At 42.6% G+C, this 12460-nt stretch overlaps 1 non-coding gene across 1 annotated transcript; it reads right to left on the reverse strand.

Moving 5' to 3' along the window:
* Window positions 1–1781: 1781 nt before the first annotated feature.
* TRNAQ-UUG (transfer RNA glutamine (anticodon UUG)) lies at window positions 1782–1854 on the reverse strand. The gene has a single exon. It is a non-coding gene; the product is annotated as a tRNA-Gln (tRNA).
* Between the last annotated feature and the right edge of the window lie 10606 nt (window positions 1855–12460).

Genomic DNA, 12460 nt, shown 5'->3' on the forward strand with positions numbered 1-12460 from the left:
AGACGCCTTATCCATTAGGCCACATGGTCACTGACTGCAGCATGTTTGGGTGTTTAGGGTTAGGTGGTATGAATGAATGTGGAACATATCAATTACATGTGCGCAGGACAGGATCCCATACAGTTCTTCATCTTCTTTCCATCAAAGGAGTTTTTTCAAACAATATCTAGATAATTTCCAAAGTTTCATATCTTATGATGTGCTTTTTTGCCGTTAATCCTCCTTTATTCTTCTATTGAATACTCTGTTTTATGCTGCAATGGTATTTTTGGATTATTTGAAAAGAGAATGAAACTGCTTTGACAGTAGTTCAGACTTCCCATTTCTTGACTTGCTAATTTGCTCCCTGAATTAGCTTATACAAGTGACATGAACAGGGCCTTGACCTAAGCACGTACCTGAAAGCCTGTCACCACCTCTAGAAATAAAATTCACAGCAGCTCAAAACATTCATTTTGAAAGAGAATATTTCAAGTGAGTCCAAGTTTAATTTCAATAAAGAAAGTTGTTTAAAATGACACGCTGCACATTTGGGTAACCAGCATGACTCTTTTCAGTGAAGAAGTGGAATGGTTCTGTTGCAATATACTATCACCCTGGCAAGCTGCTACGAGGAAGAGTAAACAATATGATTAGGTTTCAGCAAAAATGTATTAGTTCAGGGTGTGCACCTCAGATAGACTTAAACTTACACACCCTGGTCTGTGAGAGTAGTGCCCTATCCATGGCGGCATTGAGGGTAATCTGCAAGACAGAGTTCCAAAATCATCCTTTCATCTCAGTTCATGGCCACATACAGTATTTCTGCAGTCATTCGTTTCACTTTTCTGTCTTTAATTAATCTGACCATTTTAAACCTCCGGCACCCACCACTTCAATCTTACTGTTTTTGTGCTATCATAGGGCCTTGGAACTTTTGGCAAGTGGACAGAAGCAGTCAGAGAACCACATCACAATACATACTCCTTTGCCTGATACCTTTCACAACAAACTGCTCTTGGAAAAAGACGTTAACCGGTCCTTGCTCTCAGACAGACACAGAAAGCCTATCACCACCTCTACGAACATATTTCAATCAAACCAATATATATCATTCAACAATTATGCCTCTGTATCAATATAACTACAACTCGAGACAGAAAGGAATTTAAAAAACAATCTACCCATTTGAATAACCAGCAGAGTTTTAAGGACGTACAAATTGGAATGTGACAATTTCAGAGTTCCTCTTTCATAAGAAGTCTGTGAGATAGAATCTCAGAAAGATCTCAAGTTTATAGCAAAAATGGTTGTAAGGGTGATTTTTATCACACAATTACAACTAGGTGCCTCAATCTGCAAGAGACCAGTCCTTGACAGATTACACAACTGGGGCAACAGCAAAGGCAGCAATTGTGTCAATCCTTTATGATTCTTCTCTAGTAGTATACTTTTTTTGAGGGACAATTTGCATTATTCCTGGAGAAAATCATAGAGCTTCTACCCATGCATAGTTTCTGCTTTCTGCACGCACACACTCCCTGCACTGAATCTACCCACAGTTCTGTTCAGAATGATTGTGCCATGTCATATTGTTGTATACGTATTGCATATCCGTGGCATTTATGAAGAGGTACTTTGGTATGGCAGAAAGACAGAAAAGTAGCAATGCTGAAGGCATAACGTGACTGATTGTGCTGTTTGCATTGGGCTTTCTTAATGAGTGAGAGTGAAAGGAGTATTGTAAGAGTATGTTTCCAGTTTGTATGTAAAGATAAGTTGGGTGCTGTGAGAAAAAGACTCAACCATGAAGGGACTCGAACCCTCAATCTTCTGATCCAAAGTCAGACACCTTATCCATTAGGCCACATGGTCACTGACTGCAATATGTTTGGGTGTTTAGGGTTAGGTGGTATGAATGGATGTGGAACATATCAATTACAGGTGCGCAGGACAGGATCCCATACCGTTCTTCATCTTCTTTCCATCAAAGGAGTTTTTTCAAACAATATCTAGATAATTTCCAAAGTTTCATATCTTATGCTGTGCTTTTTTGCCGTTAATCCTCCTTTCTTCTTTTATTGAATACTCTGTTTTATGATGCAATGGTATTTTTGGATTATTTGAAAAGAGAATGAAACTGCTTTGACAGTAGTTCAGACTTCCATTTCTTGACTTGCTAATTTGCTCCCTGAATTAGCTTATACAAGTGACATGAACAGGGCCTTGACCTAAGCACGTACCTGAAAGCCTGTCATCACCTCTAGAAATAAAATTCACAGCAGCTCAAAACATTCATTTTGAAAGAGAATATTTCAAGTGAGTCCAAGTTTAATTTCAATAAAGAAAGTTGTATAAAATGACACGCTGCACATTTGGGTAACCAGCATGACTCTTTTCAGTGAAGAAGTGGAATGGTTCTGTTGCAATATACTATCACCCTGGCAAGCTGCTACGAGGAAGAGTAAACAATATGATTAGGTTTCAGCAAAAATGTATTAGTTCAGGGTGTGCATCTCAGATAGACTTAAACTTACACACCCTGGTCTGTGAGAGTAGTGCCTTATCCATTGCGGCATTGAGGGTAATCTGCAAGACAGAGTTCCAAAATCATCCTTTCATCTCAGTTCATGGCCACATACAGTATTTCTGCAGTCATTTGTTTCACTTTTCTGTCTTTAATTAAACTGACCATTTTAAACCTCCGGCACCCACCACTTCAATCTTTCCGTTTTTGGGCTATCATAGGGCCTTGGAACTTTTGGCAAGTGGACAGAAGCAGTCAGAGAACCACATCACAATACATACTCCTTTGCCTGATACCTTTCACAACAAACTGCTCTTGGAAAAAGACATTAACCGGTCCTTGCTCTCAGACAGACACAGAAAGCCTATCACCACCTCTACGAACATATTTCAATCAAACCAATATATATCATTCAACAATTATGCCTCTGTATCAATCAAACTACAACTCGAGACAGAAAGGAATTTAAAAAACAATCTGCCCATTTGAATAACCAGCAGAGTTTTAAGGACGTACAAATTGGAATGTGACAATTTCAGAGTTCCTCATTCATATGAAGTCTGTGAGATAGTATCTCAGAAAGATCTCACGTTTATAGCAAAAATGGTTGTAAGGGTTATTTTTACCACACAATTACAACTAGGTGCCTCAATCTGCAAGAGACCAGTCCTTGACAGATTACACAACTGGGGCAACAGCAAAGGCAGCCATTGTGTCAATCCTTTATGATTCTTCTCTAGTACTATACTTTTTCTGAGCGACAATTTGCATTATTCCTGGAGAAAATCATAGAGCTTCTACCCATGCATAGTTTCTGCTTTCTGCACGCACACACTCCCTGCACTGAATCTACCCACAGTTCTGTTCAGAATGATTGTGCCATGTCATATTGTTGTATACGTATTGCATATCTGTGGCATTTATGAAGAGGTACTTTGGTATGGCAGAAAGACAGAAAAGTAGCAATGCTGATGGCATAACGTGACTGATTGTGCAGTTTGCATTGGGCTTTCCTAATGAGTGAGAGTGAAAGGAGTATTGTAAGAGTGTGTTTCCAGTTTGCATGTGAAGATAAGTTGGGTGCTGTGAGAAAAAGACTCAACCATGAAAGGGAGTAGAACCCTCAATGTTGTGATCCGAAGTCAGACGCCTTATCCATTAGGCCACATGGTCACTGACTGCAATATGTTTGGGTGTTTAGGGTTAGGTGGTATGAATGGATGTGGAACATATCAATTACAGGTGCTCAGGACAGGATCCCATACCGTTCTTCATCTTCTTTCCATCAAAGGAGTTTTTTGAAACAATATCTAGATAATTTCCAAAGTTTCATATCTTATGCTGTGCTTTTTTGGCGTTAATCCTCCTTTCTTCTTTTATTGAATACTCTGTTTTATCGTGCAATGGTATTTTTGGATTATTTGAAAAGAGAATGAAACTGCTTTGACAGTCGTTCCGACTTCCCATTTCTTGACTTGCTAATTTGCTCCCTGAATTAGCTTATACAAGTGACATGAACAGGGCCTTGACCTAAGCACGTACCTGAAAGCCTGTCACCACCTCTAGAAATAAAATTAACAGCAGCTCAAAACATTCATTTTGAAAGAGAATATTTCAAGTGAGTCCAAGTTTAATTTTAATAAAGAAAGTTGTATAAAATGACACGCTGCACATTTGGGTAACCAGCATGACTCTTTTCAGTGAAGAAGTGGAATGGTTCTGTTGCAATATACTATCACCCTGGCAAGCTGCTACGAGGAAGAGTAAACAATATGATTAGGTTTCAGCAAAAATGTATTAGTTCAGGGTGTGCACCTCAGATTGACTTAAACTTACACACCCTGGTCTGTGAGAGTAGTGCCCTATCCATTGCGGCATTGAGGGTAATCTGCAAGACAGAGTTCCAAAATCATCCTTTCATCTCAGTTCATGGCCTCATACAGTATTTCTGCAGTCATTCGTTTCACTTTTCTGTCTTTAATTAAACTGACCATTTTAAACCTCCGGCACCCACCACTTCAATCTTACCGTTTTTGTGCTATCATAGGGTCTTGGAACTTTTGGCAAGTGGACAGAAGCAGTCAGAGAACCACATCACAATACATACTTCTTTGCCTGATACCTTTCACAACAAACTGCTCTTGGAAAAACACGTTAACCGGTCCTTGCTCTCAGACAGACACAAAAAGCCTATTACCACCTCTACGAACATATTTCAATCAAACCAATATATATCATTCAACAATTATGCCTCTGTATCAATATAACTACAACTCGAGACAGAAAGGAATTTAAAAAACAATCTGCCCATTTGAATAACCAGCAGAGTTTTAAGGACGTACAAATTGGAATGTGACAATTTCAGAGTTCCTCATTCATAAGAAGTCTGTGAGATAGTATCTCAGAAAGATCTCAAGTTTATAGCAAAAATGGTTGTAAGGGTGATTTTTACCACACAATTGCAACTAGGTGACTCAATCTGCAAGAGACCAGTCCTTGACAGATTACACAACTGGGGCAACAGCAAAGGCAGCAATTGTGTCAATCCTTTATGATTCTTCTCTAGTACTATACTTTTTCTGAGGGACAATTTGCATTATTCCTGGAGAAAATCATAGAGCTTCTACCCATGCATAGTTTCTGCTTTCTGCACGCACACACTCCCTGCACTGAATCTACCCACAGTTCTGTTCAGAATGATTGTGCCATGTCATATTGTTGTATACGTATTGCATATCCATGACATTTATGAAGAGGTACTTTGGTATGGCAGAAAGACAGAAAAGTATCAATGCTGAAGGCATAACGTGACTGATTGTGCAGTTTGCATTGGGCTTTCTTAATGAGTGAGAGTGAAAGGAGTATTGTAAGAGTGTGTTTCCAGTTTGTATGTGTGAGAAACTGGGGCTGATTGCAGAGGCCCCCTAACTTTTTGCCCCCATTTTCCACTTTATGCTGGTGTTTTCCTGACTCTGATGGTGCCCTGGGTACTGCTAACCAGTCCCAGGGCCTGTGCTCTGTGTAAAATGGATATGCAAATTAGGCTAATTATAATTGGCTAAGTTAACCTACCTATAAGTCCCTAGTATATGGTAGGGCATGTAGGTTTAGGGACCACAGCATAGGTGGTGCACACCTAGGTGCATTGCTGAGGTGCCCAGTGTCATTTTAAAAGCAAGCCTGCCTTGCTGGCTGCTTTTAAATTAAAGTTATATGCAAATTCGACTTTGGAATTAAAGGTACTTCCAAAGTCTTAAACTACCTTATTTTTACATATAAGTCACCCCTAAGGTGTGCCCTATGTGCCCCTAGGGCTGGGTGCCATGTAACTATAAGCAGGGACTTTATAAAAATAGATTTATAAGCCCTGGTGAGGTAAAAACAGCCAAATTCGTTTTTCCCTCATTGAAGTAAATGGCCTTCATAGGCTAGAATGGGCAGACTTTATTTTAAATTTTAAAGTCTCCTTAAATGTTACATACCAAGAATTTGGTATCAAATTGATTGTTATAATAAATCCCACAACTTCCAGTTGTTGGATTTAATATAACTAGTGCAGGTAAAAAGTTTAGACTTTACCTAAAAAGTTGCCAATTTCAGCTCTGCATTGTTTTTGCTGCTGTGCGCTGATTGGCCAGCCTGCAGCAGCTTCTGCCAGGCCACTTTAATGAGGTGTGAAGTGGCCTGGCTTTACACAAAGGAATGTGCTTGGGGGAGAGAATCTCCCCTCAGCAGATGGGGAAGCAGGAAGGGGGAGGGCTGCCAAACTGGTCTTCAAAGGCAGAGAAGGACATCTGGAGCACCCAGCAACACCCCCACATCCTGCAACCCCAGACAGCTAGGTGCCCCCTTGATTAGATTAGGAGAGGGCAGGAGAGGGGTGTGTTTATGATTTTTAGCCACACCAGTGGGTGGGCTCAGCCAGATCTCTCCTCCAAAAATCAGATTCATCCATTTTGGATTTTTAGAGACTATTGCCTTCTGGGATGGATTTTTGCCACACTTCCCAGGAAGTGGTCATCACAGGGGGACGACCCTGTCCCTGATTGGAGGACCAGGGCCCCCCTGCTTTTCACCCAGGAGCAAGGATAAAACTGGCAGACCTGCACCCACGCCTCAGATCCCCACCAAATTTCAAGAAGAAGGAACTACAAGGAGAAGAAGGACTGCCCTGCTGGACCCCTGGCCTGCACCTGGACCCTGCACTCAGAAAGACTGCACCAGCTGCACACTTGGGCTTCACCACAAGAAGGACTTTGCCTGGCTTCCACTGGTTCAAGGAGGGTCTCCCTGTTTGCTACAGGTGAAAAATTGCTAACCAGAGTCCCCTGCACCAACTCCTGAAAAAGTGACCAGCTGACCACTGCCCAGTGGCCAAAAAGGAGTTTGCGCCAGGTGCACTCTGGTAGTTGAAGTCCGCACTTCCCAAGGACCATCACAGAACTTCTGGACCCTTGGGGTGAGCTGTGGACCCCAAAAGAACCTTAAAAGAACATCTGGGTGAAGCCACAGAAGTTTGGAAAAGATTGGAGAAATTTTAGAAAAAAGCTCCATAAAGTGACCGACTCGACGCGGAAATTCTAGCCGGCTTGCCTCAACCGCGACCCGGCCTGACTTCGTGGTTCGTCCCGGTCAAGAAAAACATCCGAAAAAAAGACTAAGTCCGAACATAAAAAGTTGACCGGGACCTTCCAGCCATCGTATCCGAGAAGGGCTCCACGGACGTCGGATCAAGATCCAGGTTTACCCCGGTCGAAGGATTTTCATCTCGAAAAAACGACTAAGTCCGAAGGTAAAAATCACCACCGAGGAAACCGACTTCGCGTATCCGGACAAGGGCTCCAGGAGGTCGGATCCAACTGGCAGGTTCGTCCCGGGGAAGAAAAACATCGAAAAAGAGACTAAGTCAGAAGGTAACTTTTTGACCGAGGCCTCCCGCGACTTGTAGCCGAGCAGGGCTCCATCGCGGTCGGCCTGAAAGTTTGACTTTGCCCCGGTCCTGGTGCAACCAGATGACCCGATTGGCGCTTTTCGTTTCTGAGCGCTAGAAAATAATAATACTTTAAAAATTCATATCTCCGGTTCCCCTGAACCGATTTTAATCGTTTTTGTGTCATTTTAAAGATAAAAATATAAGCTATTTTTATAAATTGGTTTTGGATTTTTAAACTGTTTCCTGTGTTTTATTTAATTACTGTTTTGTGATATTTGAATGCTTTACACTTTGTCTCCTAAGTTAAGCCTTGACGCTCGATGCTAAGCTACCAAGGGTAGAGCTGGGATTAATTTACTGAGACCTAACTGTACTTTTGTGGAGGTTTGTGGCTTGTTGCTAGGTGTAGGTACCTACCTGCCCTATCGATAACCCATTTTCCAACATAATTGGAAGCAGCGACGGGATCCTGTACTTGTGTTCAATATCACGTTACAGTTTTAGATAAAACAAATTAAAAATCCTTTAAATTGTCCTAGTGCAAAAATTGTTTTTAATTTTTAATTTTAATTTTTTTTAAATTAATTTGGATTAATTTCAATTATTGAATTTTTGTAATTTTTCTAAATTCTTGTTTCCAATTTTTGCAAAAAGCTTTTGTTGACACAAAACTAGGGAACCATGGAGCTTGATCTGGCTAGCCTACCCACACTGACAGTAGTCCAGCTTAGGGGGTTGTGTATTGAGAGGGGGTTGCCTGCAACCACTAATCTCAGGAAGGAAATCCTGATTAAATCCCTGACAGCATGGGCTGAGGCCCAAGAGGTAGAGACAGAGGAAGCTCCAGAGGAGGAACCAAAAGAGGATGATGCTAACTCTAACCACTCAGGGGAGGAAAGGCATCAGACCCCAAGTGAGGAAGAGGAGGAACGGTCCTCACTGGATACAGTCACTAGGGGCAGACCCAAAGCTAGTGGTAGGAAGGGGGTCCTTTCAGGAGGAGAGAACCCATCCATCAGGGAAAGAGAGCTGGAAGCCCAGCTAGCCTACATAGCTTTGGAAGCAGAGAAGCTGGCCCTAGAGAAGAAAAAGTGGGCATACAAAGAAAAAAGAGATGGAAGCAGCGATAAAGAAGCTGAGGTGTCCATGGGTGGGGGAGTTTGCCCCAGATTACCCAAGGGGGTGGTTCCTGCTTATGTAGAGGGGGATGACATAGATAAGTGGCTAGGGGCCTTTGAGAGGGCACTCCAAATGAGAAGGGTTAGGCCTCAATACTGGGGTTCCCTTTTGTGGGAGTTGGTCCCCAACTCAGGGAGGGATAGGCTTCTGACCTTAAGGGGGGAGGAGGCAGATTCATACCCTAGTATGAAAAGGTGCTTAGCCAAGAAGTTTGGTCTGACCCCAGAGCAATATAGAATGAAGTTCAGGGACACCCAGAAGGTCAGTACCCAGTCTTGGGTTGACTTTGTGGACACCTCACTAAAGGCACTAGAGGGCTGGATTATTGGCAACAAAGTAAATACTTATGAGGGGTTATACAATCTGATCATGAGAGAGCACATCTTGACCAATTGTATCCAAGAAAGGTTACGCCAGCATCTAGTGGACTCTAAGCTGACCAACCCTAGAGAGCTAGGGGAGGCAGCTGATGAGTGGTTGAGAACCAGGGTGGTTGTCAAGTCCCAGGGGGGAGACTCCAAGAAGGGGGGGACAGGTCCCCAAAAACCTAAGGAGGGAGGTGGTAAGCCCACCACAGAGACTCCCTCTGTACCCCAGAACCCTAAGAAGGAGGAGAGTAAATCCCACTCCCACTCTGACATGCAGAGACAGGGAGACCCAGGGTTAAAAAAGCTCTTGGACAGTAGGGCTTGCTTTGACTGTCAGCAGACAGGTCACTTCAGAGGAGATGCAGCCTGTCCAAAGAAAGTGGTTATCACTGGGCTGTCCAGTGTAGCCATAGAGGAGGATTCCTCAGATGATGAAGTCCTCCTAGCATTGTGCTGGGAGACAGGACCAGATGGTAAGCTGATGATCCCTGAGGGTGGGAGTAGGCACTTCCACCACATTCAAGTGAATGGGATCCCTACCACTGGCCTGAGAGACACCTGTGCCAGTCACACTGTAGTGAGTGACCGGTTAGTGACCCCAGACATGTATGTCCCAGGAAAAACAAGGAAAGTCAGGATAGCCACAGGGGAGGTCACCTCCAAACCTGTAGCCATAGTGCCCCTAGAGAGGGAGGGTATCCTTGACTGGATTAGGGTGGTAGTCAGTGCTGACCTTCCCCTAGATTGTATCCTGGGCAATGACCTCCCAGAGGTGAGTCTGGTCACAGATGGGGTGGTCGCCCAGGGCGCCCCCCCAACCCAAAGTCCTGGGGAGTCAGTCCCTACAGTTAGGAGACAGGGGTCCCCAAGAAAAGGAAAGAAGAAAAAAAGACTAAGTCCGAACGTAAAAAGTTGACCGGGACCTTCCAGCCATCGTATCCGAGAAGGGCTCCACGGACGTCGGATCAAGATCCAGGTTTACCCCGGTCGAAGGATTTTCATCTCGAAAAAATGACTAAGTCCGAAGGTAAAAATCACCACCGAGGAAACCGACTTCGCGTATCCGGACAAGGGCTCCAGGAGGTCGGATCCAACTGGCAGGTTCGTCCCGGGGAAGAAAAACATCGAAAAAGAGACTAAGTCAGAAGGTAACTTTTTGACCGAGGCCTCCCGCGACTTGTAGCCGAGCAGGGCTCCATCGCGGTCGGCCTGAAAGTTTGACTTTGCCCCGGTCCTGGTGCAACCAGATGACCCGATTGGCGCTTTTCGTTTCTGAGCGCTAGAAAATAATAATACTTTAAAAATTCATATCTCCGGTTCCCCTGAACCGATTTTAATCGTTTTTGTGTCATTTTAAAGATAAAAATATAAGCTATTTGTATAAATTGGTTTTGGATTTTTAAACTGTTTCCTGTGTTTTATTTAATTACTGTTTTGTGATATTTGAATGCTTTACACTTTGTCTCCTAAGTTAAGCCTTGACGCTCGATGCTAAGCTACCAAGGGTAGAGCTGGGATTAATTTACTGAGACCTAACTGTACTTTTGTGGAGGTTTGTGGCTTGTTGCTAGGTGTAGGTACCTACCTGCCCTATCGATAACCCATTTTCCAACAGTATGTAAAGATAAGTTGGGTGCTGTGAGAAAAAGACTCAACCATGAAGGGACTCGAACCCTCAATCTTCTGATCCGAAGTCAAACACCTCATCCATTAGGCCACATGGTGACTGACTGCAACATGTTTGGGTGTTTAGGTTTAGGTGGTATGAATGGATGTGGAACATATCAATTACAGGTGCGCAGGACAGGATCCCATACCGTTCTTCATCTTCTTTCCATCAAAGGAGTTTTTTCAAACAATATCTAGATAATTTCCAAAGTTTCATATCTTATGCTGTGCTTTTTTGCCGTTAATCCTCCTTTCTTCTTTTATTGAATACTCTGTTTTATGCTGCAATGGTATTTTTGGATTATTTGAAAAGAGAATGCAACTGCTTTGACAGTAGTTCAGACTTCCCATTTCTTGACTTGCTAATTTGCTCCCTGAATTAGCTTATACAAGTGACATGAACAGGGCCTTGACCTAAGCACGTACCTGAAAGCCTGTCACCACCTCTAGAAATAAAATTCACAGCAGCTCAAACATTCATTTTGAAAGAGAATATTTCAAGTGAGTCCAAGTTTAATTTCAATAAAGAAAGCTGTATAAAATGACAAGCTGCATATTTGGGTAACCAGCATGACTCTTTTCAGTGAAGAAGTGGAATGGTTCTGTTGCAATATACTATCACCCTGGCAAGCTGCTACGAGGAAGAGTAAACAATATGATTAGGTTTCAGCAAAAATGTATTAGTTCAGGGTGTGCACCTCAGATAGACTTAAACTTACACACCCTGGTCTGTGAGAGTAGTGCCCTATCCATTGCGGCATTGAGGGTAATCTGCAAGACAGAGTTCCAAAATCATCCTTTCATCTCAGTTCATGGCCACATACAGTATTTCTGCAGTCATTCGTTTCACTTTTCTGTCTTTAATTAAACTGACCATTTTAAACCTCCGGCACCCACCACTTCAATCTTACAGTTTTTGTGCTATCATAGGGCCATGGAACTTTTGGCAAGTGGACAGAAGCAGTCAGAGAACCACATCACAATACATACTCATTTGCCTGATACCTTTCACAACAAACTGCTCTTGGAAAAAGACGTTAACCGGTCCTTGCTCTCAGACAGACACAGAAAGCCTATCACCACCTCTATGAACATATTTCAATCAAACCAATATATATCATTCAACAATTATGCCTCTGTATCAATATAACTACAACTAGAGACAGAAAGGAATTTAAAAAACAATCTGCCCATTTGAATAACCAGCAGAGTTTTAAGGACGTACAAATTGGAATGTGACAATTTCAGAGTTCCTCATTCATAAGAAGTCTGTGAGATAGTATCTCAGAAAGATCTCAAGTTTATAGCAAAAATGGTTGTAAGGGTGATTTTTACCACACAATTGCAACTAGGTGCCTCAATCTGCAAGAGACCAGTCCTTGACAGATTACACAACTGGGGCAACAGCAAAGGCAGCAATTGTGCCAATCCTTTATGATTCTTCTCTAGTACTATACTTTTTCTGAGGGACAATTTGCATTATTCCTGGAGAAAATCAGAGCTTCTACCCATGCATAGTTTCTGCTTTCTGCACGCACACACTCCGTGCACTGAATCTACCCACAGTTCTGTTCGGAATGATTGTGCCATGTCATATTGTTGTATACGTATTGCATATCCGTGGCATTTATGAAGAGGTACTTTGGTATGGCAGAAAGACAGAAAAGTAGCAATGCTGAAGGCATAACGTGACTGATTGTGCAGTTTGCATTGGGCTTTCTTAATGAGTGAGAGTGAAAGGAGTATTGTAAGAGTGTATTTCCAGTTTGTATGTAAAGATAAGTTGAGTGCTGTGAGAAAAAGACT

This window comes from Pleurodeles waltl, chromosome 4_1, assembly GCF_031143425.1.
Source record: "Pleurodeles waltl isolate 20211129_DDA chromosome 4_1, aPleWal1.hap1.20221129, whole genome shotgun sequence".
NCBI classification, from domain to species: Eukaryota; Metazoa; Chordata; class Amphibia; order Caudata; family Salamandridae; genus Pleurodeles; species Pleurodeles waltl.